A 21,092-nucleotide genomic window follows, 5' to 3' on the forward strand; every position below is an offset into this window, starting at 1 on the left:
TCGAATCATCTGAAAGTAGGGTTGGAAGTGGCCTGCAAGACTATCTAATCCAGCCCCCTGCTCAACGCAGGACTCCAAGTCAGAGCATCCCTATAGAATAATCAAAAAGTAGGGTCGGAAGGGGCCTGCAAGACCATCTAGTCCAACCCCCTGCTCAACGCAGGACTCCAAGTCAGAGTTTCCCTATAGAATGATCGAAAATAGGGTTGGAAGGCGCCTGCAAGACCATCTAGTCCAGCCCCCTGCTCAACGCAGGACTCCAAGTCAGAGTTTCCCTATAGAATGATCGAAAATATAGTTGGAAGGCGCCTGCAAGGCCATCTAGTCCAGCCCCCTGCTCAACGCAGGACTCCAAGTCAGAGCATCCCTATAGAATGATTGAAAATAGGGTTGGAAGGCGCCTGCAAGACCATGTATTCCAACCCCGTCCTCAACGCAGGACTCCAAGTCAGAGCAGCCCTATAGAATCATTGGAAAGTAGGGTTGGAGGGGGCCTGCAAGGCCATCTAGTCCAGCCCCATGCTCCAGGCAGGACTCCAGTTCAGAGCATCCCTATAGAATGATCGAAAATAGGGTTGGAAGTGGCCTGCAAGACCATCTAGTCCAGCCCCCTGCTCAACGCAGGACTCCAAGTCAGAGCATCCCTATAGAATTATCAAAAGTTAGGGTTGGAAGGCGCCTGCAGGACCATCTTCCAGCCCCCTGCTCAACGCAGGACTCCAAGTCAGAGCATCCCTATAGAATGATTGAAAATAGGGTTGGAAGGGTCCTGCAAGACCATCCAGTGCACCCCCTGCTCAACGCAGGATTCCAAGTTAGAGTATCCCTCTAGAATCATCGAAAATAGAGTTGGAAGGTGGCTGCAAGACCATCTAGGCCAGCCCCCTGCTCAATGAAGGACTCCAGGTCAGAGCATCCCTATAGAATGATGGAAAATAGGGTTGGAAGGCGCCTGCAAGACCATGTATTCCAACCCCCTGCGCAACGCAGGACTCCAAGTCAGAGCATCCCTATAGAATTATCAAAAGTTAGGGTTGGAAGTGGCCTGCAGGACCATCTTCCAGCCCCCTGCTCAACGCAGTACTCCAAGTCAGAGCATCCCTAGAGAATGATTGAAAATAGGGTTGGAAGGGCCTGCAAGACCATGTATTCCAACCCCGCGCTCAACGCAGGACTCCACGTCAGAGCAGCCCTATATAATCATTGGAAAGTAGGGTTGGGGGGGCCTGCAAGGCTATCTAGTCTAAGCCCCTGCTCCAGGCAGGACTCCAGGTCAGAGCATCCCTATAGAATCATCGAAAATAGGGTTGGAAGGCACCTGCAAGACCATGTATTCCAACCCCGTGCTCAACGCAGGACTCCAAGTCAGAGCATCCTTATCGAATCATCTGAAAGTAGGGCTGGAAGTGGCCTGCAAGGCCATCTAGTCCAACCCCCTGCTCAACGCAGGACTCAAAGTCAGAGCATCCCTATAGAATCATTTGAAAGTAGGGTTGGAAGTGGCCTGCAAGACTATCTAATCCAGCCCCCTGCTCAACGCAGGACTCCAAGTCAGAGCATCCCTATAGAATAATCAAAAAGTAGGGTTGGAAGGGGCATGCAAGACCATCTAGTCCAACCCCCTGCTCAACGCAGGACTCCAAGTCAGAGCATCCCTAAGGAATCATCTGAAAGTAGGGTTGGAAGTGGCCTGCAAGACTATCTAATCCAGCCCCCTCCTCAACGTAGGACTCCAAGTCAGAGCATCCCTTTAGAATCATCAAAAATAGAGTTGGAAGGAACCTGCAAGACCATCTAGTCCAACCCCTTGCTCAACGCAGGACTCCAAATCAGAGCATCCCTATAGAATGATCGAAAATAGGGTTGGAAGGCGCCTGCAAGACCATGTATTCCAACCCCGTGCTCAACGCAGGACTCCAAGTCAGAGCATCCTTATCGAATCATCTGAAAGTAGGGTTGGAAGAAGCCTGCAAGACCATCTAGTCCAGCCCCCTGCTCAACGCAGGACTCCAAGTCAGAGCATCCCTATAGAATTATCAAAAGTTAGGGTTGGAAGGCGCCTGCAGGACCATCCAGGGCACCCCCTGCTCAACGCAGGACTCCAAGTCAGAGCATCCCTATAGAATGATTGAAAATAGGGTTGGAAGGGTCCTCCAAGACCATCCAGGGCACCCCCTGCTCAACGCAGGACTCCAAGTCAGAGTATCCCTCTAGAATCATCGAAAATAGAGTTGGAAGGGGCCTGCAAGACCATCTAGTCCAGCCCCCTGCTCAATGCAGGACTCCAAGACAGAGCATCCCTATAGAATCATCAAAAGGTAGGGTTGGAAGGCGGCTGCAAGACCATCTAGTCCAGCCCCCTGCTCAACGCAGGACTCCAAGTCAGAGCATCCCTATAGAATCATCGAAAATAGAGTTGGAAGGGACCTGCAAGACCATCTAGTCCAACCCCCTGCTCAACGCAGGACTCCAAGTCAGAGCATCCCTATAGAATCATCTGAAAGTAGGGTTGGAAGTGGCCTGCAAGACTATCTAATCCAGCCCCCTGCTCAACGTAGGACTCCAAGTCAGAGCATCCCTATAGAAAGATCGAAAATAGAGTTGGAAGGCGCCTGCAAGGCCATCTAGTCCAGCCCCCTGCTCAACGCAGGACTCCAAGTCAGAGCATCCCTATAGAATGATCGAAAATAGGGTTGGAAGGCGCCTGAAGACCATGTATTCCAACCCCGTGCTCAACGCAGGACTCCAAGTCAGAGCATCCTTATCGAATCATCTGAAAGTAGGGTTGGAAGAAGCCTGCAAGACCATCTAGTCCAGCCCCCTGCTCAACGCAGGACTCCAAGTCAGAGCATCCCTATAGAATTATCAAAAGTTAGGGTTGGAAGGCGCCTGCAGGACCATCCAGGGCACCCCCTGCTCAACGCAGGACTCCAAGTCAGAGTATCCCTCTAGAATCATCGAAAATAGAGTTGGAAGGGGCCTGCAAGACCATCTAGTCCAGCCCCCTGCTCAATGCAGGACTCCAAGACAGAGCATCCCTATAGAATCATCAAAAGGTAGGGTTGGAAGGCGGCTGCAAGACCATCTAGTCCAGCCCCCTGCTCAACGCAGGACTCCAAGTCAGAGCATCCCTATAGAATCATCGAAAATAGAGTTGGAAGGGACCTGCAAGACCATCTAGTCCAACCCCCTGCTCAACGCAGGACTCCAAGTCAGAGCATCCCTATAGAATCATCTGAAAGTAGGGTTGGAAGTGGCCTGCAAGACTATCTAATCCACCCCCTGCTCAACGTAGGACTCCAAGTCAGAGCATCCCTATAGAAAGATCGAAAATAGAGTTGGAAGGCGCCTGCAAGGCCATCTAGTCCAGCCCCCTGCTCAACGCAGGACTCCAAGTCAGAGCATCCCTATAGAATGATCGAAAATAGGGTTGGAAGGCGCCTGAAGACCATGTATTCCAACCCCGTGCTCAACGCAGGACTCCAAGTCAGAGCATCCTTATCGAATCATCTGAAAGTAGGGTTGGAAGTGGCCTGCAAGACTATCTAATCCAGCCCCCTGCTCAACGTAGGACTCCAAGTCAGAGCATCCCTATAGAAAGATCGAAAATAGAGTTGGAAGGCGCCTGCAAGGCCATCTAGTCCAGCCCCCTGCTCAACGCAGGACTACAAGTCAGAGCATCCCTATAGAATGATTGAAAATAGGGTTGGAAGGTGCCTGCAAGACCATGTATTCCAACCCCGTCCTCAACGCAGGACTCCAAGTCAGAGCAGCCCTATAGTATCATTGGAAAGTAGGGTTGGAGGGGGCCTGCAAGGCCATCTAGTCCAGCCCCCTGCTCCAGGCAGGACTCCAGGTCAGAGTATCCCTCTAGAATCATCGAAAATAGAGTTGGAAGGGGCCTGCAAGACCATCTAGTCCAGCCCCCACCTCAATGCAGGACTCCAAGACAGAGCATCCCTATAGAATCATCAAAAGGTAGGGTTGGAAGGCGGCTGCAAGACCATATCGTCCAGCCCCCTGCTCAACGCAGGACTCCAAGTCAGAGCATCCCTATAGAATCATCGAAAATACAGATGGAAGGGATCTGCAAGACCATCTAGTCCAACTCCTTGCTCAACGCAGGACTCCAAGCCAGAGCATCCCTATAGAATGATCTAAAATAGGGGTGGAAGGGGCCTGCAAGACCATCTAGTCTAACCCCCTGCTCAACGCAGGACTCCAAGTCAGAGTATCCCTCTAGAATCATCGAAAATAGAGTTGGAAGGGGCCTGCAAGACCATCTAGTCCAACCCCCTGCTCAACGCAGGACTCCAAGTCAGAGCATCCTTATCGAATCATCTGAAAGTAGGGCTGGAAGTGGCCTGCAAGGCCATCTAGTCCAACCCCCTGCTCAACGCAGGACTCCAAGTCAGAGCATCCTTATCGAATCATCTGAAAGTAGGGTTGGAAGTGGCCTGCAAGACTATCTAATCCAGCCCCCTGCTCAACGCAGGACTCCAAGTCAGAGCATCCCTATAGAATAATCAAAAAGTAGGGTCGGAAGGGGCCTGCAAGACCATCTAGTCCAACCCCCTGCTCAACGCAGGACTCCAAGTCAGAGTTTCCCTATAGAATGATCGAAAATAGGGTTGGAAGGGGCCTGCAAGAGCATCTAGTCCAACCCCCTGCTCAACGCAGGACTCCAAGTCAGAGCATCCCTAAGGAATCATCTGAAAGCAGGGTTGGAAGTGGCCTGCAAGACCATCTAGTCCAACCCCCTGCTCAACGCAGGACTCCAAGTCAGAGCATCCCTATAGAATTATCAAAAGTTAGGGTTGGAAGGCGCCTGCAGGACCATCTTCCAGCCCCCTGCTCAACGCAGGACTCCAAGTCAGAGCATCCCTATAGAATCATCGAAAATAGAGTTGGAAGGGACCTGCAAGACCATCTAATCCAGCCCCCTGCTCAACGTAGGACTCCAAGTCAGAGCATCCCTATAGAAAGATCGAAAATAGAGTTGGACGGGGCCTGCAAGGCCATCTAGTCCAGCCCCCTGCTCAACGCAGGACTCCAAGTCAGAGCATCCCTATAGAATGATTGAAAATAGGGTTGGAAGGCGCCTGCAAGACCATGTATTCCAACCCCGTCCTCAACGCAGGACTCCAAGTCAGAGCAGCCCTATAGAATCATTGGAAAGTAGGGTTGGAGGGGGCCTGCAAGGCCATCTAGTCCAGCCCCCTGCTCCAGGCAGGACTCCAGGTCAGAGCATCCCTATAGAATGATCGAAAATAGGGTTGGAAGTGGCCTGCAAGACCATCTAGTCCAGCCCCCTGCTCAACGCAGGACTCCAAGTCAGAGCATCCCTATAGAATTATCAAAAGTTAGGGTTGGAAGGCGCCTGCAGGACCATCTTCCAGTCCCCTGCTCAACGCAGGACTCCAAGTCAGAGCATCCCTACAGAATGATTGAAAATAGGGTTGGAAGGGTCCTGGAAGACCATCCAGTGCACCCCCTGCTCAACGCAGGACTCCAAGACAGAGTATCCCTCTAGAATCATCGAAAATAGAGTTGGAAGGCGGCTGCAAGACCATCTAGTCTAACACCCTGCTCAATGCAGGACTCTAAGAGCATCCGTATAGAATCATCTGAAAGTACGGTTGGAAGGGGCCTACAAGACCATCTAGTCCAACCCCTTGCTCAACACAGGACTCCAAGTCAGAGCATCCCTAAGGAATCATCTGAAAGTAGGGTTGGAAGTGGCCTGCAGGACTATCTAATCCAGCCCCCTCCTCAACGTAGGACTCCAAGTCAGAGCATCCCTATAGAATCATCGAAAATAGAGTTGGAAGGAACCTGCAAGACCATCTAGTCCAACCCCTTGCTCAACGCAGGACTCCAAATCAGAGCATCCCTATAGAATGATCGAAAATAGGGTTGGAAGGGGCCTGCAAGACCATGTATTCCAACCCCGTGCTCAACGCAGGACTCCAAGTCAGAGCATCCTTATCGAATCATCTGAAAGTAGGGTTGGAAGTGGCCTGCAAGACCATCTAGTCCAGCCCCCTGCTCAACGCAGGACTCCAAGTCAGAGCATCCCTATAGAATTATCAAAAGTTAGGGTTGGAAGGCGCCTGCAGGACCATCTTCCAGCCCCCTGCTCAACGCAGGACTCCAAGTCAGAGCATCCCTATAGAATGATTGAAAATAGGGTTGGAAGGGTCCTCCAAGACCATCCAGGGCACCCCCTGCTCAACGCAGGACTCCAAGACAGAGCATCCCTATAGAATGATTGAAAATAGGGTTGGAAGGGTCCTCCAAGACCATCCAGGGCACCCCCTGCTCAATGCAGGACTCCAAGTCAGAGTATCCCTCTAGAATCATCGAAAATAGAGTTGGAAGGGGCCTGCAAGACCATCCAGTCCAGCCCCCTGCTCAATGCAGGACTCCAAGACAGAGCATCCCTATAGAATCATCAAAAGGTAGGGTTGGAAGGCGGCTGCAAGACCATCTAGTCCAGCCCCCTGCTCAACGCAGGACTCCAAGTCAGAGCATCCCTATAGAATCATCGAAAATGGAGTTGGAAGGGACCTGCAAGACCATCTAGTGCAACCCCCTGCTCAACGCAGGACTCCAAGTCAGAGCATCCCTATAGAATTGTCAAAAGTGAGGGTTGGAAGGCGCCTGCAGGACCATCTTCCAGCCCCCTGCTCAACGCAGGACTCCAAGTCAGAGCATCCCTATAGAATGATTGAAAATAGGGTTGGAAGGGTCCTCCAAGACCATCCAGGGCACCCCCTGCTCAACGCAGGACTCCAAGTCAGAGTATCCCTCTAGAAACATCGAAAATAGAGTTGGAAGGGGCCTGCAAGACCATCTAGTCCAGCCCCCTGCTCAATGCAGGACTCCAAGTCAGAGCATCCCTATAGAATCATCTGAAAGTAGGGTTGGAAGTGGCCTGCAAGACTATCTAATCCAGCCCCCTGCTCAACGTAGGACTCCAAGTCAGAGCATCCCTATAGAAAGATCGAAAATAGAGTTGGAAGGCGCCTGCAAGGCCATATAGTCCAGCCCCCTGCTCAACGCAGGACTACAAGTCAGAGCATCCCTATAGAATGATTGAAAATAGGGTTGGAAGGTGCCTGCAAGACCATGTATTCCAACCCCGTCCTCAACGCAGGACTCCAAGTCAGAGCAGCCCTATAGTATCATTGGAAAGTAGGGTTGGAGGGGGCCTGCAAGGCCATCTAGTCCAGCCCCCTGCTCCAGGCAGGACTCCAGGTCAGAGTATACCTCTAGAATCATCGAAAATAGAGTTGGAAGGGGCCTGCAAGACCATCTAGTCCAGCCCCCACCTCAATGCAGGACTCCAAGACAGAGCATCCCTATAGAATCATCAAAAGGTAGGGTTGGAAGGCGGCTGCAAGACCATATAGTCCAGCCCCCTGCTCAACGCAGGACTCCAAGTCAGAGCATCCCTATAGAATCATCGAAAATAGAGATGGAAGGGATCTGCAAGACCATCTAGTCCAACCCCTTGCTCAACGCAGGACTCCAAGCCAGAGCATCCCTATAGAATGATCTAAAATAGGGGTGGAAGGGGCCTGCAAGACCATCTAGTCTAACCCCCTGCTCAATGCAGGACTCTAAGAGCATCCGTATAGAATCATCTGAAAGTACGGTTGGAAGGGCCTGCAAGACCATCTAGTCCAACCCCTTGCTCAACACAGGACTCCGAGTCAGAGCATCCCTATACAATGAACGAAAATAGGGTTGGAAGGGGCCGGCAAGAGATCTAGTCCAGCCCCCTGCTCAACGCAGGACTCCAAGTCTTATTTTCCCTATAGAATGATCGAAAATAGGGTTGGAAGGGGCCTGCAAGACCATCTAGTCCAACCCCCTGCTCAACGCAGGACTCCAAGTCAGAGCATCTCTATAGAATCATCTGAAAGTAGGGTTGGAAGTGGCCTGCAAGACTAATCCAGCCCCCTGCTCAACGCAGGACTCCAGGTCAGAGCATCCCTATAGAATCATCGAAAATAGAGCTGGAAGGAACCTGCAAGACCATCTAGTCCAACCCCTTCCTTAACGCAGGACTCCAAATCAGAGCATCCCTATAGAATGATTGAAAATAGGGTTGGAAGGGGCCTGCAAGACCATGTATTCCAACCCCGTGCTGAACGCAGGACTCCAAGTCAGAGCAGCCCTATATAATCATTGGAAAGTAGGGTTGGGGGGGCCTGCAAGGCTATCTAGTCTAAGCCCCTGCTCCAGGCAGGACTCCAGGTCAGAGCATCCCTATAGAATCATCGAAAATAGGGTTGGAAGGCACCTGCAAGACCATGTATTCCAACCCCGTGCTCAACGCAGGACTCCAAGTCAGAGCATCCTTATCGAATCATCTGAAAGTAGGGCTGGAAGTGGCCTGCAAGGCCATCTAGTCCAACCCCCTGCTCAACGCAGGACTCAAAGTCAGAGCATCCCTATAGAATCATTTGAAAGTAGGGTTGGAAGTGGCCTGCAAGACTATCTAATCCAGCCCCCTGCTCAACGCAGGACTCCAAGTCAGAGCATCCCTATAGAATAATCAAAAAGTAGGGTTGGAAGGGGCATGCAAGACCATCTAGTCCAACCCCCTGCTCAACGCAGGACTCCAAGTCAGAGCATCCCTAAGGAATCATCTGAAAGTAGGGTTGGAAGTGGCCTGCAAGACTATCTAATCCAGCCCCCTCCTCAACGTAGGACTCCAAGTCAGAGCATCCCTTTAGAATCATCAAAAATAGAGTTGGAAGGAACCTGCAAGACCATCTAGTCCAACCCCTTGCTCAACGCAGGACTCCAAATCAGAGCATCCCTATAGAATGATCGAAAATAGGGTTGGAAGGCGCCTGCAAGACCATGTATTCCAACCCCGTGCTCAACGCAGGACTCCAAGTCAGAGCATCCTTATCGAATCATCTGAAAGTAGGGTTGGAAGAAGCCTGCAAGACCATCTAGTCCAGCCCCCTGCTCAACGCAGGACTCCAAGTCAGAGCATCCCTATAGAATTATCAAAAGTTAGGGTTGGAAGGCGCCTGCAGGACCATCCAGGGCACCCCCTGCTCAACGCAGGACTCCAAGTCAGAGCATCCCTATAGAATGATTGAAAATAGGGTTGGAAGGGTCCTCCAAGACCATCCAGGGCACCCCCTGCTCAACGCAGGACTCCAAGTCAGAGTATCCCTCTAGAATCATCGAAAATAGAGTTGGAAGGGGCCTGCAAGACCATCTAGTCCAGCCCCCTGCTCAATGCAGGACTCCAAGACAGAGCATCCCTATAGAATCATCAAAAGGTAGGGTTGGAAGGCGGCTGCAAGACCATCTAGTCCAGCCCCCTGCTCAACGCAGGACTCCAAGTCAGAGCATCCCTATAGAATCATCGAAAATAGAGTTGGAAGGGACCTGCAAGACCATCTAGTCCAACCCCCTGCTCAACGCAGGACTCCAAGTCAGAGCATCCCTATAGAATCATCTGAAAGTAGGGTTGGAAGTGGCCTGCAAGACTATCTAATCCAGCCCCCTGCTCAACGTAGGACTCCAAGTCAGAGCATCCCTATAGAAAGATCGAAAATAGAGTTGGAAGGCGCCTGCAAGGCCATCTAGTCCAGCCCCCTGCTCAACGCAGGACTCCAAGTCAGAGCATCCCTATAGAATGATCGAAAATAGGGTTGGAAGGCGCCTGAAGACCATGTATTCCAACCCCGTGCTCAACGCAGGACTCCAAGTCAGAGCATCCTTATCGAATCATCTGAAAGTAGGGTTGGAAGAAGCCTGCAAGACCATCTAGTCCAGCCCCCTGCTCAACGCAGGACTCCAAGTCAGAGCATCCCTATAGAATTATCAAAAGTTAGGGTTGGAAGGCGCCTGCAGGACCATCCAGGGCACCCCCTGCTCAACGCAGGACTCCAAGTCAGAGTATCCCTCTAGAATCATCGAAAATAGAGTTGGAAGGGGCCTGCAAGACCATCTAGTCCAGCCCCCTGCTCAATGCAGGACTCCAAGACAGAGCATCCCTATAGAATCATCAAAAGGTAGGGTTGGAAGGCGGCTGCAAGACCATCTAGTCCAGCCCCCTGCTCAACGCAGGACTCCAAGTCAGAGCATCCCTATAGAATCATCGAAAATAGAGTTGGAAGGGACCTGCAAGACCATCTAGTCCAACCCCCTGCTCAACGCAGGACTCCAAGTCAGAGCATCCCTATAGAATCATCTGAAAGTAGGGTTGGAAGTGGCCTGCAAGACTATCTAATCCACCCCCTGCTCAACGTAGGACTCCAAGTCAGAGCATCCCTATAGAAAGATCGAAAATAGAGTTGGAAGGCGCCTGCAAGGCCATCTAGTCCAGCCCCCTGCTCAACGCAGGACTCCAAGTCAGAGCATCCCTATAGAATGATCGAAAATAGGGTTGGAAGGCGCCTGAAGACCATGTATTCCAACCCCGTGCTCAACGCAGGACTCCAAGTCAGAGCATCCTTATCGAATCATCTGAAAGTAGGGTTGGAAGTGGCCTGCAAGACTATCTAATCCAGCCCCCTGCTCAACGTAGGACTCCAAGTCAGAGCATCCCTATAGAAAGATCGAAAATAGAGTTGGAAGGCGCCTGCAAGGCCATCTAGTCCAGCCCCCTGCTCAACGCAGGACTACAAGTCAGAGCATCCCTATAGAATGATTGAAAATAGGGTTGGAAGGTGCCTGCAAGACCATGTATTCCAACCCCGTCCTCAACGCAGGACTCCAAGTCAGAGCAGCCCTATAGTATCATTGGAAAGTAGGGTTGGAGGGGGCCTGCAAGGCCATCTAGTCCAGCCCCCTGCTCCAGGCAGGACTCCAGGTCAGAGTATCCCTCTAGAATCATCGAAAATAGAGTTGGAAGGGGCCTGCAAGACCATCTAGTCCAGCCCCCACCTCAATGCAGGACTCCAAGACAGAGCATCCCTATAGAATCATCAAAAGGTAGGGTTGGAAGGCGGCTGCAAGACCATATCGTCCAGCCCCCTGCTCAACGCAGGACTCCAAGTCAGAGCATCCCTATAGAATCATCGAAAATACAGATGGAAGGGATCTGCAAGACCATCTAGTCCAACTCCTTGCTCAACGCAGGACTCCAAGCCAGAGCATCCCTATAGAATGATCTAAAATAGGGGTGGAAGGGGCCTGCAAGACCATCTAGTCTAACCCCCTGCTCAACGCAGGACTCCAAGTCAGAGTATCCCTCTAGAATCATCGAAAATAGAGTTGGAAGGGGCCTGCAAGACCATCTAGTCCAACCCCCTGCTCAACGCAGGACTCCAAGTCAGAGCATCCTTATCGAATCATCTGAAAGTAGGGCTGGAAGTGGCCTGCAAGGCCATCTAGTCCAACCCCCTGCTCAACGCAGGACTCCAAGTCAGAGCATCCTTATCGAATCATCTGAAAGTAGGGTTGGAAGTGGCCTGCAAGACTATCTAATCCAGCCCCCTGCTCAACGCAGGACTCCAAGTCAGAGCATCCCTATAGAATAATCAAAAAGTAGGGTCGGAAGGGGCCTGCAAGACCATCTAGTCCAACCCCCTGCTCAACGCAGGACTCCAAGTCAGAGTTTCCCTATAGAATGATCGAAAATAGGGTTGGAAGGGGCCTGCAAGAGCATCTAGTCCAACCCCCTGCTCAACGCAGGACTCCAAGTCAGAGCATCCCTAAGGAATCATCTGAAAGCAGGGTTGGAAGTGGCCTGCAAGACCATCTAGTCCAACCCCCTGCTCAACGCAGGACTCCAAGTCAGAGCATCCCTATAGAATTATCAAAAGTTAGGGTTGGAAGGCGCCTGCAGGACCATCTTCCAGCCCCCTGCTCAACGCAGGACTCCAAGTCAGAGCATCCCTATAGAATCATCGAAAATAGAGTTGGAAGGGACCTGCAAGACCATCTAATCCAGCCCCCTGCTCAACGTAGGACTCCAAGTCAGAGCATCCCTATAGAAAGATCGAAAATAGAGTTGGACGGGGCCTGCAAGGCCATCTAGTCCAGCCCCCTGCTCAACGCAGGACTCCAAGTCAGAGCATCCCTATAGAATGATTGAAAATAGGGTTGGAAGGCGCCTGCAAGACCATGTATTCCAACCCCGTCCTCAACGCAGGACTCCAAGTCAGAGCAGCCCTATAGAATCATTGGAAAGTAGGGTTGGAGGGGGCCTGCAAGGCCATCTAGTCCAGCCCCCTGCTCCAGGCAGGACTCCAGGTCAGAGCATCCCTATAGAATGATCGAAAATAGGGTTGGAAGTGGCCTGCAAGACCATCTAGTCCAGCCCCCTGCTCAACGCAGGACTCCAAGTCAGAGCATCCCTATAGAATTATCAAAAGTTAGGGTTGGAAGGCGCCTGCAGGACCATCTTCCAGTCCCCTGCTCAACGCAGGACTCCAAGTCAGAGCATCCCTACAGAATGATTGAAAATAGGGTTGGAAGGGTCCTGGAAGACCATCCAGTGCACCCCCTGCTCAACGCAGGACTCCAAGACAGAGTATCCCTCTAGAATCATCGAAAATAGAGTTGGAAGGCGGCTGCAAGACCATCTAGTCTAACACCCTGCTCAATGCAGGACTCTAAGAGCATCCGTATAGAATCATCTGAAAGTACGGTTGGAAGGGGCCTACAAGACCATCTAGTCCAACCCCTTGCTCAACACAGGACTCCAAGTCAGAGCATCCCTAAGGAATCATCTGAAAGTAGGGTTGGAAGTGGCCTGCAGGACTATCTAATCCAGCCCCCTCCTCAACGTAGGACTCCAAGTCAGAGCATCCCTATAGAATCATCGAAAATAGAGTTGGAAGGAACCTGCAAGACCATCTAGTCCAACCCCTTGCTCAACGCAGGACTCCAAATCAGAGCATCCCTATAGAATGATCGAAAATAGGGTTGGAAGGGGCCTGCAAGACCATGTATTCCAACCCCGTGCTCAACGCAGGACTCCAAGTCAGAGCATCCTTATCGAATCATCTGAAAGTAGGGTTGGAAGTGGCCTGCAAGACCATCTAGTCCAGCCCCCTGCTCAACGCAGGACTCCAAGTCAGAGCATCCCTATAGAATTATCAAAAGTTAGGGTTGGAAGGCGCCTGCAGGACCATCTTCCAGCCCCCTGCTCAACGCAGGACTCCAAGTCAGAGCATCCCTATAGAATGATTGAAAATAGGGTTGGAAGGGTCCTCCAAGACCATCCAGGGCACCCCCTGCTCAACGCAGGACTCCAAGACAGAGCATCCCTATAGAATGATTGAAAATAGGGTTGGAAGGGTCCTCCAAGACCATCCAGGGCACCCCCTGCTCAATGCAGGACTCCAAGTCAGAGTATCCCTCTAGAATCATCGAAAATAGAGTTGGAAGGGGCCTGCAAGACCATCCAGTCCAGCCCCCTGCTCAATGCAGGACTCCAAGACAGAGCATCCCTATAGAATCATCAAAAGGTAGGGTTGGAAGGCGGCTGCAAGACCATCTAGTCCAGCCCCCTGCTCAACGCAGGACTCCAAGTCAGAGCATCCCTATAGAATCATCGAAAATGGAGTTGGAAGGGACCTGCAAGACCATCTAGTGCAACCCCCTGCTCAACGCAGGACTCCAAGTCAGAGCATCCCTATAGAATTGTCAAAAGTGAGGGTTGGAAGGCGCCTGCAGGACCATCTTCCAGCCCCCTGCTCAACGCAGGACTCCAAGTCAGAGCATCCCTATAGAATGATTGAAAATAGGGTTGGAAGGGTCCTCCAAGACCATCCAGGGCACCCCCTGCTCAACGCAGGACTCCAAGTCAGAGTATCCCTCTAGAAACATCGAAAATAGAGTTGGAAGGGGCCTGCAAGACCATCTAGTCCAGCCCCCTGCTCAATGCAGGACTCCAAGTCAGAGCATCCCTATAGAATCATCTGAAAGTAGGGTTGGAAGTGGCCTGCAAGACTATCTAATCCAGCCCCCTGCTCAACGTAGGACTCCAAGTCAGAGCATCCCTATAGAAAGATCGAAAATAGAGTTGGAAGGCGCCTGCAAGGCCATATAGTCCAGCCCCCTGCTCAACGCAGGACTACAAGTCAGAGCATCCCTATAGAATGATTGAAAATAGGGTTGGAAGGTGCCTGCAAGACCATGTATTCCAACCCCGTCCTCAACGCAGGACTCCAAGTCAGAGCAGCCCTATAGTATCATTGGAAAGTAGGGTTGGAGGGGGCCTGCAAGGCCATCTAGTCCAGCCCCCTGCTCCAGGCAGGACTCCAGGTCAGAGTATACCTCTAGAATCATCGAAAATAGAGTTGGAAGGGGCCTGCAAGACCATCTAGTCCAGCCCCCACCTCAATGCAGGACTCCAAGACAGAGCATCCCTATAGAATCATCAAAAGGTAGGGTTGGAAGGCGGCTGCAAGACCATATAGTCCAGCCCCCTGCTCAACGCAGGACTCCAAGTCAGAGCATCCCTATAGAATCATCGAAAATAGAGATGGAAGGGATCTGCAAGACCATCTAGTCCAACCCCTTGCTCAACGCAGGACTCCAAGCCAGAGCATCCCTATAGAATGATCTAAAATAGGGGTGGAAGGGGCCTGCAAGACCATCTAGTCTAACCCCCTGCTCAATGCAGGACTCTAAGAGCATCCGTATAGAATCATCTGAAAGTACGGTTGGAAGGGCCTGCAAGACCATCTAGTCCAACCCCTTGCTCAACACAGGACTCCGAGTCAGAGCATCCCTATACAATGAACGAAAATAGGGTTGGAAGGGGCCGGCAAGAGATCTAGTCCAGCCCCCTGCTCAACGCAGGACTCCAAGTCTTATTTTCCCTATAGAATGATCGAAAATAGGGTTGGAAGGGGCCTGCAAGACCATCTAGTCCAACCCCCTGCTCAACGCAGGACTCCAAGTCAGAGCATCTCTATAGAATCATCTGAAAGTAGGGTTGGAAGTGGCCTGCAAGACTAATCCAGCCCCCTGCTCAACGCAGGACTCCAGGTCAGAGCATCCCTATAGAATCATCGAAAATAGAGCTGGAAGGAACCTGCAAGACCATCTAGTCCAACCCCTTCCTTAACGCAGGACTCCAAATCAGAGCATCCCTATAGAATGATTGAAAATAGGGTTGGAAGGGGCCTGCAAGACCATGTATTCCAACCCCGTGCTGAACGCAGGACTCCAAGTCAGAGCAGCCCTATAGAATCATTGGAAAGTAGGGTTGGGGGGGGGCCTGCAAGGCCATCTTTTCCAAGCCCCTCCTCCAGGCAGGACTCCAGGTCAGAGCATCCCTATAGAATGATCGAAAATAGGGTTGGAAGGCGCCTGCAAGACCATGTATTCCAACCCCGTGCTCAACGCAGGACTCCAAGTCAGAGCATCCTTATCGAATCATCTGAAAGTAGGGTTGGAAGTGGCCTGCAAGACCATCTAGTCCAGCCCCCTGCTCAACGCAGGACTCCAAGTCAGAGCATCCCTATAGAATTATCAAAAGGTAGGGTTGGAAGGCGCCTGCAGGACCATCTTCCAGCCCCCTGCTCAACGCAGGACTCCAAGTCAGAGCATCCCTATAGAATTATGGAAAATAGGGTTGGAAGGCGCCTGCAAGACCATGTATTCCAACCCCCTGCTCAACGCAGGACTCCAAGACAGAGTATCCCTCTAGAATCATCGAAAATAGAGTTGGAAGGCGGCTGCAAGACCATCTAGTCCAGCCAACTGATCAACGCAGGACTCCAAGTCAGAGCATCCCTATAGAATGATCTAAAATAGGGGTGGAAGGGGCCTGCAAGACCATCTAGTCTAACCCCCTGCTCCATGCAGGACTCTAAGAGCATCCGTATAGAATCATCTGAAAGTACGGTTGGAAGGGGCCTACAAGACCATCTAGTCCAACCCCTTGCTCAACACAGGACTCCAAGTCAGAGCATCCCTAAGGAATCATCTGAAAGTAGGGTTGGAAGTGGCCTGCAAGACTATCTAATCCAGCCCCCTCCTCAACGTAGGACTCCAAGTCAGAGCATCCCTATAGAATGATCGAAAATAGGGTTGGAAGGCGCCTGCAAGACCATGTATTCCAACCCCGTGCTCAACGCAGGACTCCAAGTCAGAGCATCCTTATCGAATCATCTGAAAGTAGGGTTGGAAGTGGCCTGCAAGACCATCTAGTCCAGCCCCCTGCTCAACGCAGGACTCCAAGTCAGAGCATCCCTATAGAATTATCAAAAGTTAGGGTTGGAAGGCGCCTGCAGGACCATCTTCCAGCCCCCTGCTCAACGCAGGACTCCAAGTCAGAGTATCCCTCTAGAATCATCGAAAATAGAGTAGGAAGGGGCCTGCAAGACCATCTAGTCTAGCCCCCTGCTCAATGCAGGACTCCGAGACAGAGCATCCCTATAGAATCATCAAAAGGTAGGGTTGGAAGGTGGCTGCAAGACCATCTAGTCCAGCCCCCTGCTCAACGCAGGACTCCAAGTCAGAGCATCCCTATAGAATCATCGAAAATAGAGTTGAAAGGGACCTGCAAGACCATCTAGTCCAACCCCTTGCTCAACGCAGGACTCCAAGCCAGAGCATCCCTATAGAATGATCTAAAATAGGGGTGGAAGGGGCCTGCAAGACCATCTAGTCCAACCCCTTGCTCAACGCAGGACTCCAAGACAGAGCATCCCTATAGAATCATCAAAAGGTAGGGTTGGAAGGCGGCTGCAAGACCATCTAGTCCAGCCCCCTGCTCAACGCAGGACTCCAAGTCAGAGCATCCCTATAGAATCATCGAAAATAGAGTTGGAAGGGACCTGCAAGACCATCTAGTGCAACCCCCTGCTCAACGCAGGACTCCAAGTCAGAGCATCCCTATAGAATCATCTGAAAGTAGGGTTGGAAGTGGCCTGCAAGACTATCTAATCCAGCCCACTGCTCAACGTAGGACTCCAAGTCAGAGCATCCCTATAGAATGATCGAAAATAGGGTTGGAAGGCGCCTGAAGACCATGTATTCCAACCCCGTGCTCAACGCAGGACTCCAAGTCAGAGCATCCTTATCGAATCATCTGAAAGTAGGGTTGGAAGTGGCCTGCAAGACCATCTAGTCCAGCCCCCTGCTCAACGCAGGACTCCAAGTCAGAGCATCCCTATAGAATTGTCAAAAGTGAGGGTTGGAAGGCGCCTGCAGGACCATCTTCCAGCCCCCTGCTCAACGCAGGACTCCAAGTCAGAGCATCCCTATAGAATGATTGAAAATAGGGTTGGAAGGGTCCTCCAAGACCATCCAGGGCACCCCCTGCTCAACGCAGGACTCCAAGTCAGAGTATCCCTCTAGAAACATCGAAAATAGAGTTGGAAGGGGCCTGCAAGACCATCTAGTCCAGCCCCCTGCTCAATGCAGGACTCCAAGACAGAGCATCCCTATAGAATCATCAAAAGGTAGGGTTGGAAGGCGGCTGCAAGACCATCTAGTCCAGCCCCCTGCTCAACGCAGGACTCCAAGTCAGAGCATCCCTATAGAATGATTGAAAATAGGGTTGGGAGGGGTCTGCAAGACAATCTAGTCCAGCCCCCTGCTCAATGAAGGACTCCAAGTCAGAGCATCCCTATAGAAAGATCGAAAATAGAGTTGGAAGGCGCCTGCAAGACCATCTAGTCCAAACCCCTGCTCAACGCAGGACTCCAAGTCAGAGCATCCCTATACAATCATCTGAAAGTAGGGTTGGAAGTGGCCTGCAAGACTATCTAATCCAGCCCCCTGCTCAACGTAGGACTCCAAGTCAGAGCATCCCTATAGAAAGATCGAAAATAGAGTTGGAAGGCGCCTGCAAGGCCATCTAGTCCAGCCCCCTGCTCAACGCAGGACTACAAGTCAGAGCATCCCTATAGAATGATTGAAAATAGGGTTGGAAGGGTCCTCCAAGACCATCCAGGGCACCCCCTGCTCAACGCAGGACTCCAAGACAGAGCATCCCTATAGAATGATTGAAAATAGGGTTGGAAGGGTCCTCCAAGACCATCCAGGGCACCCCCTGCTCAATGCAGGACTCCAAGTCAGAGTATCCCTCTAGAATCATCGAAAATAGAGTTGGAAGGGGCCTGCAAGACCATCCAGTCCAGCCCCCTGCTCAATGCAGGACTCCAAGACAGAGCATCCCTATAGAATCATCAAAAGGTAGGGTTGGAAGGCGGCTGCAAGACCATCTAGTCCAGCCCCCTGCTCAACGCAGGACTCCAAGTCAGAGCATCCCTATAGAATCATCGAAAATAGAGTTGGAAGGGACCTGCAAGACCATCTAGTGCAACCCCCTGCTCAACGCAGGACTCCAAGTCAGAGCATCCCTATAGAATTGTCAAAAGTGAGGGTTGGAAGGCGCCTGCAGGACCATCTTCCAGCCCCCTGCTCAACGCAGGACTCCAAGTCAGAGCATCCCTATAGAATGATTGAAAATAGGGTTGGAAGGGTCCTCCAAGACCATCCAGGGCACCCCCTGCTCAACGCAGGACTCCAAGTCAGAGTATCCCTCTAGAAACATCGAAAATAGAGTTGGAAGGGGCCTGCAAGACCATCTAGTCCAGCCCCCTGCTCAATGCAGGACTCCAAGTCAGAGCATCCCTATAGAATCATCTGAAAGTAGGGTTGGAAGTGGCCTGCAAGACTATCTAATCCAGCCCCCTGCTCAACGTAGGACTCCAAGTCAGAGCATCCCTATAGAAAGATCGAAAATAGAGTTGGAAGGCGCCTGCAAGGCCATATAGTCCAGCCCCCTGCTCAACGCAGGACTACAAGTCAGAGCATCCCTATAGAATGATTGAAAATAGGGTTGGAAGGTGCCTGCAAGACCATGTATTCCAACCCCGTCCTCAACGCAGGACTCCAAGTCAGAGCAGCCCTATAGTATCATTGGAAAGTAGGGTTGGAGGGGGCCTGCAAGGCCATCTAGTCCAGCCCCCTGCTCCAGGCAGGACTCCAGGTCAGAGTATACCTCTAGAATCATCGAAAATAGAGTTGGAAGGGGCCTGCAAGACCATCTAGTCCAGCCCCCACCTCAATGCAGGACTCCAAGACAGAGCATCCCTATAGAATCATCAAAAGGTAGGGTTGGAAGGCGGCTGCAAGACCATATAGTCCAGCCCCCTGCTCAACGCAGGACTCCAAGTCAGAGCATCCCTATAGAATCATCGAAAATAGAGATGGAAGGGATCTGCAAGACCATCTAGTCCAACCCCTTGCTCAACGCAGGACTCCAAGCCAGAGCATCCCTATAGAATGATCTAAAATAGGGGTGGAAGGGGCCTGCAAGACCATCTAGTCTAACCCCCTGCTCAATGCAGGACTCTAAGAGCATCCGTATAGAATCATCTGAAAGTACGGTTGGAAGGGCCTGCAAGACCATCTAGTCCAACCCCTTGCTCAACACAGGACTCCGAGTCAGAGCATCCCTATACAATGAACGAAAATAGGGTTGGAAGGGGCCGGCAAGAGATCTAGTCCAGCCCCCTGCTCAACGCAGGACTCCAAGTCTTATTTTCCCTATAGAATGATCGAAAATAGGGTTGGAAGGGGCCTGCAAGACCATCTAGTCCAACCCCCTGCTCAACGCAGGACTCCAAGTCAGAGCATCCCTATAGAATAATCAAAAAGTAGGGTTGGAAGGCGTCTGCAAGACCATCTAGTCCAACCCCCTGCTCAACGCAGGACTCCAAGTCAGAGCATCTCTATAGAATCATCTGAAAGTAGGGTTGGAAGTGGCCTGCAAGACTAATCCAGCCCCCTGCTCAACGCAGGACTCCAGGTCAGAGCATCCCTATAGAATCATCGAAAATAGAGCTGGAAGGAACCTGCAAGACCATCTAGTCCAACCCCTTCCTTAACGCAGGACTCCAAATCAGAGCATCCCTATAGAATGATTGAAAATAGGGTTGGAAGGGGCCTGCAAGACCATGTATTCCAACCCCGTGCTGAACGCAGGACTCCAAGTCAGAGCAGCCCTATAGAATCATTGGAAAGTAGGGTTGGGAGGGGCCTGCAAGGCCATCTTTTCCAAGCCCCTCCTCCAGGCAGGACTCCAGGTCAGAGCATCCCTATAGAATGATCGAAAATAGGGTTGGAAGGCGCCTGCAAGACCATGTATTCCAACCCCGTGCTCAACGCAGGACTCCAAGTCAGAGCATCCTTATCGAATCATCTGAAAGTAGGGTTGGAAGTGGCCTGCAAGACCATCTAGTCCAGCCCCCTGCTCAACGCAGGACTCCAAGTCAGAGCATCCCTATAGAATTATCAAAAGGTAGGGTTGGAAGGCGCCTGCAGGACCATCTTCCAGCCCCCTGCTCAACGCAGGACTCCAAGTCAGAGCATCCCTATAGAATTATGGAAAATAGGGTTGGAAGGCGCCTGCAAGACCATGTATTCCAACCCCCTGCTCAACGCAGGACTCCAAGACAGAGTATCCCTCTAGAATCATCGAAAATAGAGTTGGAAGGCGGCTGCAAGACCATCTAGTCCAGCCAACTGATCAACGCAGGACTCCAAGTCAGAGCATCCCTATAGAATGATCTAAAATAGGGGTGGAAGGGGCCTGCAAGACCATCTAGTCTAACCCCCTGCTCCATGCAGGACTCTAAGAGCATCCGTATAGAATCATCTGAAAGTACGGTTGGAAGGGGCCTACAAGACCATCTAGTCCAACCCCTTGCTCAACACAGGACTTCAAGTCAGAGCATCCCTAAGGAATCATCTGAAAGTAGGGTTGGAAGTGGCCTGCAAGACTATCTAATCCAGCCCCCTCCTCAACGTAGGACTCCAAGTCAGAGCATCCCTATAGAATGATCGAAAATAGGGTTGGAAGGCGCCTGCAAGACCATGTATTCCAACCCCGTGCTCAACGCAGGACTCCAAGTCAGAGCATCCTTATCGAATCATCTGAAAGTAGGGTTGGAAGTGGCCTGCAAGACCATCTAGTCCAGCCCCCTGCTCAACGCAGGACTCCAAGTCAGAGCATGCCTATAGAATTATCAAAAGTTAGGGTTGGAAGGCGCCTGCAGGACCATCTTCCAGCCCCCTGCTCAACGCAGGACTCCAAGTCAGAGTATCCCTCTAGAATCATCGAAAATAGAGTAGGAAGG

The sequence above is a fragment of the Heloderma suspectum genome, chromosome W, assembly GCF_057233095.1.
Source record: "Heloderma suspectum isolate Gila_16-S chromosome W, 16-S_ref, whole genome shotgun sequence".
NCBI classification, from domain to species: Eukaryota; Metazoa; Chordata; class Lepidosauria; order Squamata; family Helodermatidae; genus Heloderma; species Heloderma suspectum.